This window comes from Lasioglossum baleicum, chromosome 5, assembly GCF_051020765.1.
Source record: "Lasioglossum baleicum chromosome 5, iyLasBale1, whole genome shotgun sequence".
Classification (NCBI taxonomy): Eukaryota; Metazoa; Arthropoda; class Insecta; order Hymenoptera; family Halictidae; genus Lasioglossum; species Lasioglossum baleicum.
Window position 1 is genome coordinate 7512889 of NC_134933.1, and position 19102 is coordinate 7531990.

At 39.2% G+C, this 19102-nt stretch overlaps 1 protein-coding gene across 6 annotated transcripts in view; it reads left to right on the forward strand.

Moving 5' to 3' along the window:
• Positions 1 to 19102, forward strand: part of Dpr12 (defective proboscis extension response 12) — a 170442-nt gene that overhangs the window by 101657 nt on the left and 49683 nt on the right. The gene's annotated exons all lie outside the window — the stretch shown is intronic.

The window sequence follows — 19102 nt, forward strand, 5'->3', positions numbered from 1 at the left end:
ATTGACGAAATTTCGCGAATAACTTCGAATAGTTTGACAAGTAACATTTTCATAATTAATTTACTAACTTTAAAGACTTCATTGGTGAACTTTTAAGATTGTAGAATGTAAAATGAAGCCTAGGCTACATTCCCATTTCAGTTTCATGCAGGTTTGACGCTTAAATTGTTAGTTATTAACAAATTTTGGAGAAGTGGTATGTTATGTATGTCTGTCCTTGTCGCACAGTTCGACCCACCTTGTCTTACGCATTGTGGGAACTTCCGAAACAATCAGCCCGCGCAACAATTGTTAATAACTAATTAATCAGAGTTAATTTTTGAACATTTGCAATTGGATAACATAGAATCAACCTCCAGCTTCTTTCACATGCAGTTTCTCATCGGATTCTGTTCCGACTGAAAGATTTATAAACAATTATCCAAACCCTTGTTCTAAACTAACCTGAAAAATTTGGACAGGTGTCAGGTAAGTAAAAAAACATACGCGTGGAAAACCACACGCGGCAGAAGTGAAACTTCTTGCAGTCTAGTAATGTTTAGAAGTAAATTAAAATTGGAAATGGTAAATATTCCTAATGAAGCGACGACAAGATCAGGAACAACTCTCGATGCAGTATTTGAAAGACATTTAGACAAAATTGAATCAAGAATATCTATATCATATTTTAGCTATCACAAGCCAATTGTTTCAATGATAGAATCATAGAAAATCATAGAAAAAATAATGAACGATCAAAATTTGCGACGCAAAGAAGGAGAGCGTATGGGAAATGCTATGAACTATGTCTCTTTCTTTCCCATACGCTCTCCTTCGCGTCGTGATTTTCTATGATTCTATCATTGAAACAATCGGCTTGTGATAGCTAAAATATGATATAAATATTCTTGATTCAATTTTGTCTAAATGTCTTTTAAATACTGCATCGAGAGTTGTTCCTGATCTTGTTGTCGCTTCATTAGGATTATTTGCCATTTTGTTTTTAAATGTATAACAAATTCACTGGAAAGACTACGCAGAATAGAGCGTGCCTTTAATAATCCACACAGCATCATGTTGCAGTAGAAACTTAGAAACTTGTTTAAAAAGACTGTATATATGCATTGTCTGTTGCAGTCTTTTATTTTTGTTTTAATACTTTCGATCCGTGCATCGCAAGAAACTGAGGTGAAATAAAAATTTAATTTCTTTCTTGCAGTGAGGTATGGTCGTTGTGCCATTTATAATTTCTTTCTTAGTATATTTAATTGATCCAAAATAATGTAATGGCACCTTTAAATTCTTCAAATGTTTTCGCTGCTTTAGATTACACCTCGTTATTATCATAAATGCATATAATCCGTAGTGATCACAGAGCGATAACATGTCGAACCAATGGGAAAAACTTCAGAAATTCGAACATCATCGGGGCGTTTTATTTTCCGCCGGCACATGTATAATCCGCTTAATTGTTTACCTTCGCAAATCAAAATGGTAGGTGGACAAAAGTGACTATATTCTAGGGTATCATTAATCATCGACGCTGAAAATCATTTCGGTTTGAAATGTAAATTGTTCTCCCGATGAGACATTTCATGATTGCGGTATCGAATATAAATAAACGGGAAATTCGGTATCTCTGGTAATAAAAGCACAGTAATCCTACAGTGGATTATGGTTATCGTGTAGGTTTTTTCTTTTTCAATATTTTTCGCGTTCAAAATATATATTTATGTCGTTATAAATTAACTTCCGTACATTCCGAATCATTCAATCGCGTGAAACACGGATGTCAGAGAGAAACGCAATCAAAGCTCTTGTTATAACAGTCGCCATATTGATATTCTGAGATTCACTCTTAACCAAGTCCTTGTCCCCCTTTATCTTGAAGATTCCTACTCAAAACACTTCAACTTTTTATAATAAACTCTATCGATGCGCTCTGATATTTCTAAAGTATCTAAAGCATCCACTGTGTTAACAATTCTGCAACTGCTTCAGATCACTTAATCAAACCAAAGTGAACTCGATTATTATGAAAGACAATACGAAGTTGCGAATATTACCAGAAACAAATAACATTAATGGTCAATTTTTTTAAATCGATTCTAAATAAACATATTTAATAAAAAGTCGTACAAAAATAATATTCTACCCACCATGGAGTGTTACACCTTTCTTTTTAGATGAAATAAAATTTGATTCGTTTGTAATCAATATTTAAGCATTGAAATAAATGTAGCCATACAAGAAAAAACATATTTTCTATTCTCTTCTACGACATTTTTGGGGATACAGACGTTTTAATCACTGAAAGTAACTGTAAAGAAAATGATACGGCAAGGGGTTAATGGTCAAATTTTCTTTAGTCGGTTCTAAACAAGCATATTTAATAAAAAGTCATACAAAAATAATATTTTACGTACCATGAAAACTAAAAATTTTTTCTGTAGAAATTTTCGTCGTGATTATTTACTGCCTCAGATTACTCTTCGAGTGTGTTACCTCTTTATCGAGATTTTACGGCGTTCCATATTGCCCGCATTTGCCCAATAGCCGACCGCATAAATCTGCTATAGAAATAATTGAAAGGACGATTAAAAGACGATCTTGGAATCATCGCGACAACTATGTACGGCCGAATAAAAAAACCGGGTTGGTTGTCGATTTCAATAAATTGACAAGCAAGGGGAGATTGATCATGAATCGACCTACATTCAGAGTTTCTGGAATATTGAAAAGCACGGAGAAGTTTTGAATCCCGCACCCATAGAGGCCACTTTCCCGACGACGACGACGACGACGACGACGACGTTTCCTACGGTGCCGTCTATATCCGGTACTGAGAGACGTATGCATCTCTCGGCAGACGTGAATATCGTATTTACGCGTGCATATGAATCGTTTCAGATGCAATTCGAGCCAGGTCCTGGTGACCAGCCGCCATTCAAAATGCTTCCTCTCTCGCGTTACCTATGGGAGATGGCGAACTAGTTATTCAAAAACGTTTTTGCTAGCAGCACGCCGCACAGTGGGCCAGAACGACGAATTAACTGTTCATGGCTATATTAGCATTATTTCAACACTTAAAGACAAGTTCTGGTGGCAATTAAAGCATTATTGTATAAAAAGTATATAAATAATCAAGGCGACCTCGATTTTTCATTAAAAAAAGAAATTCTTCAAATTTTTTTATATTTAAATTTGTAGAAGACTGAGTACTGATTACTTCTTGCAGGAAACATTTTCTTGTCGCACCACCGGAAGTGTCGGAAGAATAAATAAACTATCTTTAAACTTTAAATTATCATAACTTCCGGGCTGGGTCGGGGGGGGGGGGCGTGAACTTTGCTGGATCTTTCAGAGATGTTGCTGAAAATGGTCCACTATGTTAGAATACGGAACTTCAGGCAACTTTCAACTTTATCCCTTCTCAAAGGTGCAAAAGCTAATTATAAACAATAATTTTTAGTTCCTGGCGTATTCTCAACGTAGATATACAGGGTGTGGCCGGACGGGTGGTACAACCGAGCAGGGGGTGATACTACCTGTAGAAATAAGTCGAAGAAAAGGAATAACATTTTTTTGTTTGACGCTTTGTTTTCGAGAAAATCGAGTTTGAAAATGCAGCGAACGCTATTGCTAGGAATCGTCTGACGCGTCTGACCATAATCCACCGAATCTACTTTGTGCATATACTAAGACGGTAGACTCATTTCCAGGATTTCAAGGGTGCGGGATTCGCCTTCTCATTTCTCAATAATACAAACACGGGGTTTTTCAGTAGTCAAAAACGCTAGATAAAAGATCGATCTAGGGCGCTATCTCCCTCAAAACTCCTATTATTTCGTTTACGAGGCGTGATTTGCATTATTCAGCAGCATGTGGCTGTTAAAATAGCTACATGTGCAGTTGTATGCTTCCGAATAATGCAAATTACGCCTCATAAACGAAAAAATAGGACTTTTGGGGAACATAGCGCCCTAGATCGATCTTTTATCCAGTGTTTTTGACCCCGCACCCTTGCAATCCTGGAAAAAGGCGTCTACCCCTCTAAGGCACGCGAACCTGGCGGAACTTTAAACTCGATTTTCTCGAAAACGAAGCGTCAAACGAAAATATTCTTCCTTTTTTTCGACTTATTTTTGCACGTAGTATCACCCCCTACTCGGCTATACCACCCGTCCGGCCGCACCCTGTATACCATGCATAAAAAAATATTGGGCACATAATATTCAGTAGGTTCTCCGGGGCATCATTATATAAAGAAAAGGAATTTTTTTTAACGCTTATTGTAACGGGAGTTTTTAATAACTTTAATTTATATTATCTTTTTTTCGAATATAATCTACATTTAAAAATCGATATGAGGACTTTGGTTTTAGCTGATCTGAACCACAGTGCACCGCGCCGGCATGCGCCAGCAGCAGCCGACTGCCATTGCCGCGGCCGAATTTAATTAAGCTGGAAACTTTACAACGCCGCGATGAATTTTTCGTTGTGTTATTAGACGAACAAACGCCGAATTGTTTGGCTAACAGGCTTCTCTTGATTGAAGCATCAACAATAAAAAAACAACCAGAACGGAAAACGGTATTATTAAACGTGGCTCTCATTTGCCCGCGCGTCCGCGTCGCTGAACGTGCCACGCGGATGAGGAATTATTATAATTGAATATCCGCTCCGATTAACGATAATCAGGATGTACCGAGAGAAAGCGCGATTGTTTGTTTGTATGTATTAGGTGCTTGAATAAGTTTCTACCCAGATTAGAATTCTCAGAGTGGTCTACAGGAATTGCGGATGAGGACCTATTCGGCTTGACATTGTTCTCGAGTTAATATAAAATGATTGATATAATGTGGGAGTAGGATGTACCGAGGGGAAGGACGAATGTTTGTTTGTATTAAGCACTTGAATTGATTAAATCAGCCTCCGATTTTTCGATGATTTCGTTTTTTAATCAACGATTAACGATTAACTTCATCGATCTATTGAAGCAATCGTCCATTTTTCAATTATTACTTTTTTTAATCGTACACATTCATTAATCAATCTTAGTTAAAATTTTAATCGATTAATGTCCAATTCTGGTTCCTAGCCAGATTAGAAATCTCAGAGTGCGTATTGCGGATGAGGATACCTATTCGGCTGGACATTGTTCTTGAGTTAATATAAAATGTTTGACATAATCTGAGAGATGGATGTTTAAGATGCGATGTTACAAAAAGAGTTGCGATGTTCTGTAGCGTTCCTCCAGTTTACGATAGCTTTTAGTATAAGGTATCGTATAGGAGAAGCTACGCATAGTATGTGCAAACTTTTATGAGAGTACGGAAGAAAGCAGAAATTACTATCAGAGAAGAATTTGTATGAAAATAGCGTATTCTCAGATAGCACCAGTAGCATCGCGTCTATCACTGTCTTAAGTCTAGATCTTCCTGCCTGCTACATATTTTTCTTACTTCTAACTCTTAGCGTTCATGAAATAATATAAATATGCTGCAAATTCTGTATTTTCATTTTCAACGTATTCGTCTCGCAATAATCTTCGAAAATCCAACGAAAATCAGTATAAATATGTTTCTTCTATCGATCGTATTTGCTGTTAATAAATGTTAAATGCTTCCGGCGCAACGGTTCGATCGTTTACTACTAATTATGAAGCAATCAGAATTATGAGAAAATCAGTATCGTGGTTTAAAAAGGAAGTATACAAGATATCATGCGCGATCGAAGTCGAATACAAGATGGCGGGCCGCGAGTGCAGCAGAACGCAGCAGTGCGCCGCACGCAAATTAAACCCGAATTGAAAAATAAACGCAATAACGTAGCGAAGAAAGAACGAAGAAGATGTTTCAAATTAAGGGGGAAACACTCCAGGTCTATGACGGACTATTTTCTGCCAGTATAATGCGTCCTTCAATGGGCAAGCTGCTTTTCTACTCTCGGGTTTAAAAATATCCCCTTTATGCGACAGCGCGTCCATACATACTGCTCCGTTCGAACAAAAGAATTCCTCCCCACAAAAGTTGACGTCTTAGAAAAGGGGAACTCGTCACGGAACTCTCTAATGGCCGAGATTTTCGCGGTTCTCGATATATTGCTTTAAGTAGAAAGTTGGTGAACATCCGTTCCCTGACAACTGACAGCACCTTCGCAACGAAATAAAGGAAAAAATGCTAGAACACTGCGAGTGTAGCACAGCCGAAGCTTTAGAAATAGAATACGACCGTCGACGTCTTCTATCAAGCACGTTCGCCAAAATTGATTGCGATGCTGAAACCCGTGCGCTATGGTTCATTTTACGATTACAGCGATTAGAACTTTTTCATAATCTCTGGAAAGATGAAGAAAATTTATATTTACCGTACGCCCCTACGTGTTCTCCAATATTGAATCAAATTCAATAACGTCAATGTTCAAGAGAAGGGTTCATTTTTGATCCATGGTTCCTTTGAATAGTTGTTGTCAAGGTCATTTCTGCAGAAAACTTTTTTAACAGATCTTCGCCGATCCAAAAATGTGTTTCTGAAATCCGTATGTATCAAAAATTCTTGAAAGACCGATAATTATAATTAAAATATAAAATTCAAATTACAGTTTCAGAAGAATTTATGAGTAGCGTGCTGCAAGAGGTCACGTTAAATCTCATAATCGAATCTTCTTACAGGTGTAAAGCCCGGCTACAAAATTAATTCCGAATGGCTGATTCACACGAAGAACAAGTTTCGTGATTGACATTGCACGATTTACGTCATGAATGTTTCATGTCATACTGACAGTCAATCAAGCTTATCAGAGAACATCATTTCTTTAGTCACATGTTATTGGTGAAACTCGGGGAACTTCTCATTGACCGTGGGAGTTTGTTTAATTAAATTTCGTTAATTGACTTCCTGAAATTATATTCAGAATGAAATTTCTGCACATCAAATTAATTGTCTGCAGTTGTGCACCAAATGCTGTTGTAAGCTGTACTTTCCAATCGTCAGTAACGAAGACAAATCTTTCCTTTGTATCAAGTCATAACGTGTCCCTCGAGAAAAATCGTCGGCTTTGCAGATCGTCCAGCAATATTAGGTCGAACACGAACAGAAGGATACATCATTCTATAATGAAAAGTGTCAGGTTGTCCCATCCCTTGGACCCTTGAACGTCTCTTTCAAGATGGCGCGGCTATTTCAGGAGCTTGGAGCAAAAAATACATACGGAGGGCTGCTGTCTGATGAATGATCACAGTAAAAATTAAGTTTAGTTATTTCTACAATATTAAACGAATAAAATTAATTTCGAAATAAATACACACGAAAAAGATATAATCTGCATTAAGACAATTGAAGAGAAGGCATCCTGCTGACATGTACAATTAAAAACCACAAAAACAAATTAGAAATTGTTATCCATGTGCTGTGTATACATATGTATAATCCACGCAAGAATTTACCTAATGCCCAATGAACAAATTCTAAAGTGATAAGACTGCGGATCTTTGTGCAAAATAAGAATGTTCTGCATTGATTGTGCGAAGCAGGAATAAAACAAAAATTCACTTCATCCCTTAATGACCTATTTAGTTACATTAAAAACAACATTACGGTAATCTTGAATTTTATATTTCACCCAACGAATTTCTTCATAAATGCATAAAGATCTCCGCAGTCCACTGACAACCAAAGAGAAAACATTTATTCGAAGTTACAAGTCCGGGAGAAAGTGGAATTTGCCGAACAGCATAATTTGCGGGATAATGGGCGTGTGTTACCGTAGCCTGGTAATTGTGCAGCATTCGCTTCAAGGAACGTAGATCATCATCGTTTAATCGATGTAGACGGGACGAGACACTTATCTTCTAACGACCCTCAATGCGTCAACAGCCTCGTGAAATGCAAACGCCCGCGTTCCATTACACGCGAATCAATAGGCGCGCTCCTACAGACGCAGCTCGTGGGACCGTGTCGCGAAACGTTTCCTCCTGTTCCCCTATCGTTTTTTCTGTCATCAATGACACCGATGACGGTGTTCCGTGCTTGCTGTTCGACGCCGCACCGGAAATGGCGTTGCTCGGCGAATTTTTCGCCCGCCTGAACGCCCCACAGTGGCCGAAAATCGTTAAAACGCGGAGGAAAGTCAAATTTTGGAACCATTGTATTAGATGATTGCATAAGTTTGTGCCCGACATAAAAATAAAATTTAATGGTTAAATTCTAATCATTCTCTTCTACAATTAGATAAGAATGGTGACTATAATAATTATTTTTTACACTCCGCCATGCAGTACACTTTGCGACATCCATGAAAATCGGGCACGATCATATTCAAACATCTGATATATGTATAAACATATTATTTAACGCTGAGGAATAATTAAGAATTAAGAAGCACAGTACCAGCACAACTATTTGAAATTAAATGTGATATTATTGCAAAGTATAATATGTACATTAAGAAAGAAACGGTGTTAGAGGACTAATTAAATCTATAATGCGACTAAGAAAACTTGTAATACAATTTCTTCCGTAATGGACGATGCATAAATAACAACGCTATGAATCTTTCGCGGCGTTTCGATAATTTTTGATCACCGTGAACCCCGCCGAAACAACCGGGCGCTCCGGTGTGTGCGAAACGAGCAAGGTGTTTCCGAAATCTTGTACTAATATTGAAATAACGCCGTTGTAATTATGTTCATCAAATTAGCACGTACGGCCGGGTATTATTATAAAATCGTCAATGTTTCACTTCCAGCAAAATATGTACATATGTACCGACGACGGGAACGCTGTTTGAAATGGTTTGATCGATTGCACGTTCAATTAACGGGACAGCGTATTTAAACGGAGAGGGGTGGCGAGACCGTGTTAGCCCCCGCACCTGTGCAAACCGGCGCTAACCTTTGAACAATGGGGATATGAAAACTCGTAGATGTCGCTAATCTTTGTCTTTGTTAATTCCCCTTTACCGCGGTAATAACGATCGCGGCGGGGAATTCGAAGGGATCGCAAAAAACGGAACCCCTTTTTATTTTCAGCGGTTGATAAAGTCGTTTGCGTGTACGATCGCCATTAGATTTTCAGATAGGTAAATACTTATTTTTCACTATTTTTCAATGAAGTTTATGCGACCGATATTTTCTACTGTAAAGAAGAAGTTTATTCGCGTTAAATTCGACCGGTACGAATTAAATTCCGTTTACCATGCTACACAGGCCAGAGGGGAAACAGCAAGGCTGATGAATTAATTACTTATGTAATCACGCTGAAAAAAATTAGAATACAGGATACTACCTTAATAATGTTCCAACCTGGGGAACGTGATTCTTTATGGAAAGAAAAAGGTCGACAGGACGAAATAAAATTTTTATGCGAACTCCCAGAGAAAAGTAGGTTACAGTCGGGCGGAATTATCATGCGCCATTATACGCGCCCGCCATTTTGTACCCCGGGAATAAAAACAGTAGGTCTTTAGTCGATTGACTAATCATCGACAGATCAACCCGGAGTAAGATCACTGTGTCAATGGAGTAGGTCACCGTTTCTCATACATAATTTCGCCGTTTTAGTAATCCATGCAGCACCGGGAGGAACCGTCCGCTATTTCCTGGTCACGTATTCCGAAAGATGGTAGTTCTGGGAAAGAAAGTGCAAGAGCGAGAGAGAGAAAGACAGATGTCTAGGTGGTTCAGACACCCTCGAGAATAATGGAACACCGATAGATCGCGGCGGCTCCTCCCCATTCACTTTTTTCGCAATCTTTCTTTAGCGAATCGTAGCCGGATCCGGTAATCATTCGTTCCGGGCGCAGCTGATCCTAAAATTGGTTTCTTATGGGCCGTGTCGTTCGTCATCGTAAGGAACGAGCCCTCGGCCGGAGAGAAAGGATTCGGCTGCGAAAATGATGGGAGGTTACATTGAAAACCGTCATATTTCTGACTTAGGAGGCACGCTTCCGCCATTTTCTCGGCGCTCACGCGATCCTAACAGCGCCAGGCTTGATGGCTACAAAAAGGCACCCACTTATTAACGTTGAGAAACTCCTGAAACACGTCCCTGGAACGAAATTAATATTATTTATCTATCCCCAGATTGTCCAGAACATTTGCAGGCTGGAGAAAATGTAGAATATCTTGAAAATGTTAAGCGGTTTCATATTTTTCTTTTCACAATTACTAAAACTATGAAGTCGGTTACATGAAAATTGATTCGATAGATTTTTTTACTCGGGCACATATTGTAATAAAAATTGCACAGTATCTAAATAAATAGAGCCCTGTAATTTTTGTAAAGCTAAGACATTTTAGTCGCTTTTACTGCTCCTTAGGTTTACAACTAAAATTACCGAGCACTGGAAGCGATTAAAATGTTTTAGCTGATAAAAATGACAAGGCTCTATTTATTCAGATTTCGTGCAATTTTTATTGCGATATGTGAGCCATACGTCATAATTTCAATAATTATAAAATTAAAAATGTAAGATCATTTGATCGGCAATGGTAATCGATGAACCGGTCTCATCGGGATCTGGGTAGAGCAAACCGGAAACGCAATTTACATTTACGACAGACATCTGATTTGATAATAAATACAATTTTTTATAATTGTCTGTTCTAGAAAATGTCGAAAATAAAAAAATTGTTCGGCGATGTACCGAACAGTTTTTCAACCGGGTTCGGTTCCCGGACCTGTTCGGTTTTTCAAACCGAAAAGATAGAAAATGTTACGAAACTGCCGTGATAAATGGGAAAGAGTTGTCAAAGGAGATGGGAACTATGTTTCACACTAAAAGGCGACGTCAAGTGAAAAAATATAAACCATTTTATGTAGGCATAAAACTGCGGGAGCTTTCGGTACGACCTAATATTTTACAAACATAAAACCTTTCAGAAAAATAATGAAGTTTCGACTACATAAAATCCGTGTGATCGAATTATTGATCAGCGGTCGCGAACGCCTGGACAAAAAAAATCATTGTCACTGATTGCTCACGATTGAACGCATTTTGTACATACAATTGGGTCATTCTACGCCAACGAATCGCTTTTTGAACGCGACGTCGCGTCGGTCCATTTTGTGAATATGAAACACGGCGTAGGTGTATCTGTTTGGATAGATAATTCAATTGTTACGTTTCTCGTTTCGGAATTTTTTCGAGATTAATTTGTATGCGCAACGCTTGACGTGTACGAATTAATTTGTGTTTTCGAAATTATTAATCTCATGAGTAGACTGCGGATTTGATGCATTCATGACGAAAATGGACACGTACGATTTAAATCGGTGGACGAATTAAGGAGATTTGAGGACATCAGTGTATTAAGTTCAGCTTAATAAAACGATTGAAAGAAGAAAGAAATTTCTATTTGGCTGCTGTGTCTTGCAATCGATGCAAACATTTTTTTATTTTGCATAAAGATCCGCAGTTTTGCATTTCCTATTGTATCGTATATTTCTGCGCAGGTACTATGAATTTTAATATTATTTTGATCGAAAGTCAGGTGAGTGAGAAATAAGAAATTCTTATTATTTTGCGTCCGACAAAGTGAGAATATATTTTTTTGGAGCGTGAAAGTAAAAAAGTTGAAAATAACCTCGGTAAGATTCCTTGTAGTTCCGTCTACGATAAATATTCGCCATGAAGCTTTGTTAACAATTAATAACAGAATGCCTAGTTGTTAATTGGCGCCGTGCTGCACGGTCGGGTATCTGGGCTATCCGGTCGGGTCGTACGGTTGGATGACAGTATCGCATAGAAGCAATATTAGTCGAGCGAAGTCTATAAATAAAGTGAACAGGTCTCAAACTTGTTTCCGTTGTGTCGTTCAGACATTTCGAGATAACACTGTTGACACACTCTTTGTCAATGATACATACTAGTTTGGCGATGATCACGTTCGCAAGATAGACTTCTGAATATACAAGTATACACAGTATATGTATGTACGCTTGTATGTACAATAGTATTTTGTGCGTATGTGTATTCGTCTATCACATTAACTGAATCAATTATATCTATAAAATTTTGTTTTTCACAATACTGTTTGAATTTTCGATGTTACATTGTCAGTGATTTTTATATCTACTTTCCGACAACTCTGACGTCATTTGTAACGTCATATTATCTTTATATGGGTGTTAGGTCTATTCGAATCATAAAGCACACTTGCTGATTTTTCTTCATCTTAACGCTAACCATACCGAGCACAAAATGCGACTGCTATACATTGTTCTATAAAAATGACAACATTGAATTTATTTAAATTTCTTGCAATTTTGTGTTTGAGTGAAGAAATCCATTTAATAATTTCTAATGGGAGCATCATTACAATGTCGATGATTAAAAAATAAAAATGTGAAACCGGTCGTGGCACGGATAGTGTTAAATTCAATTGTTGAGTCATTAAGTTATTGTTCCTTTACCAAGATAGAAAATATTCATAAAATCCCAGTGTAACAACTGGTAGTTCGTATGACGATAATTTTGATAATGTTGATTGTAAAAGATCTTTAGTATCCGTCATAATAAGAAATCTGTGCCATGCAACATTAATTTAACATTCTGATGTATTATACAAACGCACAAAGACCGTGCGGTACTGACCTCAACTGAAATATATTCCCGCAGCCCGTATATTTGGAAAAAGGTTCAAGCCAACTTTTCCAGTTCAGAACGATATTTTAAGGAATTCATAAATTTCTTTGACACAGCTGGGGTCATTCGTTTTCCAATACGATCTCGAGATAAATTTTTTAATGCTAAAAATTGCCGTTTCCCCACTGATAACAGTAGTTATCCCGCCATTACGATAGAAATACGAATTTGACTGGCTGGTATTACTAACCGATATCCAGCTGTCCATCATTTTTCTCGCTACGCCATTCGATATGGGTTATTAAATTCCGTAGCAATTTCATGAATACTCAAAAACGCAATTATAATTAGTGGTCTGTGGAACTTGATGTCAATTTACGCTTTCGCTAATGAATTTCAAATAATTTCAATTATACGAGATTTTCTTTCTTTCTCGATAAAGGAAAATTAACTGTTTTAAGATTCGTTCGAATCTCCTTCCTTATTAATCGACTGTGGATTTTTATACGACGAAATTAATTGTCAATCGTTGATTAAAAGAAAACATCATCGAAAAATCGACGATTGATTCAATCGTTTGATGAAGTTAATCGTCAATCGTTAATTAAAAAAAGAAATCATCGAAAAATCGACGATTGATTCAATCGTTTGATGAATTTAGTCGTCAATCGTTGATTAAATTATTGCCCATCGCTGGCTGTAACTTTTACGCGTTGCTATTACACATTTCGCAAGTATCCGTATACTTTTGAGCAGTAGTGTACTTTGATTCTCAGCCCGCCAATTGATGCTAGAGCAGAACCGCTGTAACCCAGACATTTTCCGGGACGCGAGTTAAATAAAAAGAGCTTAGCATGGAAGTGTGGGGTGGGCCGACACATTCCGCAAGATTAGAATGGTCCTGTGTTGTTTCGCGTTCGCATCGGTTTGTATCTACATTCGAGCCGACCGAAGCTTTTTCTCTCCCCGAGTGCTCTCGAACCGCTCCGGTGAACGTCATAAAGCGAGTGATAGGCGAAAAAAAAGGCGGCCGCCGAGTTTTTTCCATGGTCTGAACTTGAAAGTTGATACAATAGGGTGCCAGAGGCATTACAGTCGGCCGCCTCTTTCTCCTCTTTCAGTTGTCCTCGACGAAAGAAGCTCTGCTCGAAGCTTTGCTTAACCCTGTCGACAGTAATCCACACCCGTCGAAAGAAGTGAAATGGAAAGTGCAGACACGGAGAGTGTATTTACGACGAGCCTACTTGCCACGCGCGGCCCTCGCTCTCCTTTCGTTTTCTCGTCGAAGGGCCGCGTGGACTTCAAGGATAATTTCTGCACACGAAATGGCTGGACCAGTCGAGAGGGACCGGTAATTTGTCTTCCAATTAGCGTTCGACGACGACAGCCTGAAAAGCTTTCCCCCCTCTGTGCTTATTTGCTTCAATGCCGTACCACGATATAAATAATATTATTAGCTTGTGCAACAACTCTTAAGGGAGTAGACTCCTTTTACCAGGATTGCAAGGGTGCGGGATTCGCCTTCTCATTTCTCGATAATACAAACACGGGGGTTTTCAGTAGTCAAAAACGCTAGATAAAAGATCGATCTAGGGCGCTATCTCCCTATTTAAACCTTGAAAAAACGCAACTAGAAACTCCAAACAAAAATACACTCAAAAACAAAAATATACTCATAAATGGCTTTCATTGCCAATATATTGATGGATTTCGAATTTCTTGTACTCTTTTGTCTCCCATTGTACCTCCAGAACATCCTTAAGTGGTACCAATGTTTACTCAGATTACGATGTATCGTACTAGGACCTTTCTGAGAATGCAGTTGCAAAATAAATAAATATTTATTCTGGCACAGTGGAGTAGATTAAATTGGATTGTTATATGAAAACTGTAGCGACAGGTTAATGGAGTAACCGGCATGATAAATTTCGTCTTTCTAGTTTTAGTTCCATTAATGCAGTGGAACTTAGTTCATATGAACTGCATTTATAGGAATGAAATTTCAGCACACAGCGCCCGGTTAACAGAACCCTAGCTAAGCGAAATCCTCTTAAATGATCCTATTAAATGAACCAAAAATCACAGTCAGTAGTTGGAGACAGGTGGATTCCTATTACATGAACCACCCGATTGTGTGAACCAGTTCATTTTAAATGGAGAGCATCTGCCGTATTAAATTCGTTTGATTTTGTGACAGATTTGCAGGATTATGAACCGGCAGTGTTCAAAACGGAAGTCGCTTGTCCTAAAAATAGGTTGTGCCCGTAAGAAATTCATTTGGTCCTCGGGAAAGGAGTCTGTTCGTCACGGTGACAGCCATACCTCCAGCAAACGTCGTCTCACTCACTGTTCTCTGTGGAAATCCAGTTTACACTGAAGCTTGTTTCGCAACTGAGCTCGAAAGGCATCGCCAGCGTGAATCAAAGTTTCTCAAAGGAGAGGCTGCAGCCGGTCAGCGAATATTTGATGATTAGACGGGTCAGTTTTGCGTCAGAAGGCAAAGCGACAGCGTCAAACGAGGTTTTGATTCTCTGGCGGATCGTTTGCATCCAAAAGTGATTCTGAAAACGATACGATCCGAGAGGAGAGAGCAAGAGAGAGAGAGAGAGAGAGAGAGAGAGCCAGAGCTGATCTTCCAAGTTCGAAATAAGTAGTCGGCGAGACAGTTCCCCGAGATATACCGTTCACCTGGCCTCCAGCCCATTCATCTCCCTTCGCAGACGTCATCGATTCGGCGTCGTCGTCGGCACTACCATGCGCCATGGTGCAATCCTTTAATCCGACCTTAAAACCCTCTGCCGTATTCTCCCCTCATATCTCACCCGCAGTCGCGAGTCCCATGGTCTGCTCCTTGGAACGAGCCCCGGCTAAAGTGACATTAATAAAATCCAACTCTGCAGTGTTACGACCCTTGGATACTCTTGACACTGTTCAACTTTTCCAACGTTTTCGCCCGGTATGCAGAGTAGACCGGATGAAGAAGATTTTTCTCGAAATCGAGAACGCGTCCTACACGGGAAAAGTGGTTCGACGTTCTAATGACAGGATCAAGATCTGAAAGTTGTGCGACGACCTTCAGGTTGAGCATTGAGCCCAAAATTTCGACATCCAAGGAAACCATCGACATTTTTAAGAATATCAAAATCGAGTCGAAGTTTCCGGGTAGACCCGCCCACCCCTACTCACTATATGATAATACGAAACCTACCTCCGCTAGCTCTGACCAGTTTCTCAGTTTTTATTTTACAATTACGGGAAAATTGTGAAGATAGTTCCTACAATAAAAATCAACAAAATCCAAATAAAGTCCTGTTATCTTCAAAGGCTACTACCACCAGCTGACCTGTTTCACAGTTTTTATTTTACAATTACGGGAAAATTGTGGAAATAGTTTCTATAACAAAAATCAACAAAATCCAAATAAAGTCCTGTCATCTCCTCAAAGGCTACCACCATCAGCTGACCTGTTTCACAGTTTTTATTTTACAATTACGGGAAAATTGTGGAAATAGTTTCTATAACAAAAATCAACAAAATCCAAATAAAGTCCTGTCATCTCCAAAGGCTACCACCATCAGCTGACCTGTTTCACAGTTTTTATTTTACAATTACGGGAAAATTGTGGAAATAGTTTCTATAACAAAAATCAACAAAATCCAAATAAAGTCGTGTTATTTTCAAAGGCGACATACCAGCCACTTTAGAGGGTCGGTAGGTCGGAAAACTTTTAAGTTCGAAGACACCTTTGCAGTTTGTCAGCAAAAGGGTTAATTCGTCTGTGAAGTCACGAAGGACCAAGGGGCTGATTGTGCTGAAAACTTCGAGATCGACGGTAAAGCGGCGAGCGTAGACGAAGAAGGAGAACGCCGGTACATATCTATCTACTTAGACGAAGAAGAAGAAGAAGAAGAAGAAGAAGAAGAAGAAGAAGAGGACGCATCCTTATTTCAAAGGATACGATTTCGCTGGATCGAATTATTTCGCCGAGGAAAAAAGTGGCCGGTTGTTTGATCCTCGCTTACGCGGCAATTCTCCGGAGGGACTTTCTCATAGATCTTCGTGGAGCGTACGTGATCTTTATCGGCGGCAGCAACAATATCGGCCGTACAGCCATCTCAATGATAAATCGTGACAGAACGATACGTGCTTTCGATACAAGACGGCGCGTTGGCCGGTCAGTTGACTGTCCGACCAACTTATCAGAAGAACCAACGACTCGAAGATCGGGGAAAGCAAGGACACAAGGATAAAGAGGGGAGGGGGCGAAGTGGTAGGAGAATCCGAAGGGATAGATTGGACCAGTTATTGCGAAGGATCTCTATCGAACACCGGACATCCCGAGGATCAATTCACCTACGAGGAGTGCTGTCTCTTGTCGGTCTTTTCTTCGTTTTATTCTCGGTCCTCTCCCGAGTATCGAGAAACTGAAACGAGTAGGACGCCACGGCGGACTAATTCGACATTCGTTTCGCCCCAATACAGCGCCCCGTCTGCCAGGCTTCCCCTAATACTTTCGGTAACGCTGATAAAGAAACGGGTTAATTGCAGCTCGCTACAATCACCGACGAGAAATGTACTTTTTAGCGAGGGTCGGGGATTTTCAGCGGACTTTTACGTGGTTACGTAATGCACCCGCTGAATAATCGAGGGGAACTCAAGTAACCCGTGTAATTAGGGGAAAAAGGAGGACTTTGTGTTTCCTCGGGGAGGGAGAGAGAGAAAAAAAGGAGGAACGCTGAAACGATAAATCTCGCCACAATTATCGTCGAACCGACGTCGGACGAGAAAGGACGCGCAGCGAAGAAGAAAAAATAACGAAACCGAGAACAGAGAAATATTCCCTTTTCTAGTTAAGAATAATTCGTTTCCATCAAAGCGCTGGAAAGATAGGGACGAAACGGGAGTGGGGGAGGCTGGTCCGATGGTCCGTGGGACAACCACAGGCATGCTCGCCCCTGTTAAAGTATTATCATTCTGCAAGCCTTCATGCAAGCCTTCATAATGAAGTATTCACCTACCCGTAATCCTCAATATACTTGCTGCTACGGCATTCTCTTCGACCAGCCTTGGCCAGATACTGTGTCGCGACAATGCTCACGGAATTTCTACGGCACGATGAGAAAAAAACCGCGTCCCTTATGCACGGACTGGTTAATGTTGTTTTCCTTACAAAACAGTCGGGTTTTGTCGCCAGAAGCCACCCCCCACCGCCCGTCGTAACGCTCACGGCAAGCTTAATAAGTCCCAGAGGCTGAACGTATTGTGCGAATACCGCTGGCTCCGCACAATTTCCACCGCCATAATTGTGAGCCCAATACAGTTTTCGTCCGATATGTGCCCATAATTATGAAAATGGTCTAACAAGTAACACTACCCAACTGATACTCACTGATTTGAACGAAATTTAACGTACTTATTAGACACCGAAAAATATTAAATACGTGTTTTTTTGTTTCGGCTAAATATGCTTTTTAGGGGTAGAAAGCACCCCTCAACCTCTGAAGATGGAAACGTTTGTGGCCACAAACGGCGTATTTAGCCGAAACAAAAAAACACGTATTTAATATTTTTCGGTGTTTAATAAGTACGTTAAATTTCATTCAAATCAGTGAGTATCAGTTGGGTAGCGTTATTGTAAGTTATTTTGAAAAAATTATTTAAGCTAGATTAATTCAATGTAATTTTTACGATATTGTTAAAAATGAACCGTTAAATAGTGCTTGTTATTTCAACATTTATTGTTAATATCCTTTTCCTTTAAATATCTCGAAGCAAGAATGTATATGACCCATAAACGATATGAATTACGATTTGGGTACGATTTAACTCCGTACATCTTGGAGGAGAAAAGTATTTACAATGTTGTTAGTGATACTAATTGACTGTGAATTGTAAATTAGGTCCTTGGAACTGGTCCAACGGCTACTCTCCTTTACACGCTGTTTTAGAAGTCCACTGAAACCTTAATAAATGCATTCCCATCATTCACAGGATAACTATTTTAACTCAAATAACATATGGAATGTGCCCTAACATTTGTTAGAGAATTGTTATGGAATGGAATGTACGTTAAAGCAAGTAATTGTGTTTCAAGAAGCAAGAACCGGCAGTTGAACGACTAATAAAGGCAGAAGTTAAATTAAGAAGAATTGGAAAAGAGAAGCAGGTGTAACGAAATGTATGCGACACAAAGGGCGAAATGTAATTTGATTAGTACTTGAAGTTGAACTATGTATGCAACAGAGATGGGCAAAAATGTATCTAAAATTTTCAAATAAAAGATAAATGAAAGTTATCTTTTATCTGTAGTTATTTTCCTGAAATACATATTCGACACAGTGTATCTGTAAGATACTCTCCAAAAAATTTCATTTGACATCTGTAGGTTATCTGAGCTCGAAGTAACTGCGTATGCGTATTCAACGCCTCTAGCGGCGAGAAGTTATTCAAGAGGCACTATCCGTAAGATACAGCGTGAGAATTTTCAGTGTATCTTTCACAGTTATCTGAGAGTCGAAGCAGCGCCACCGTGTAT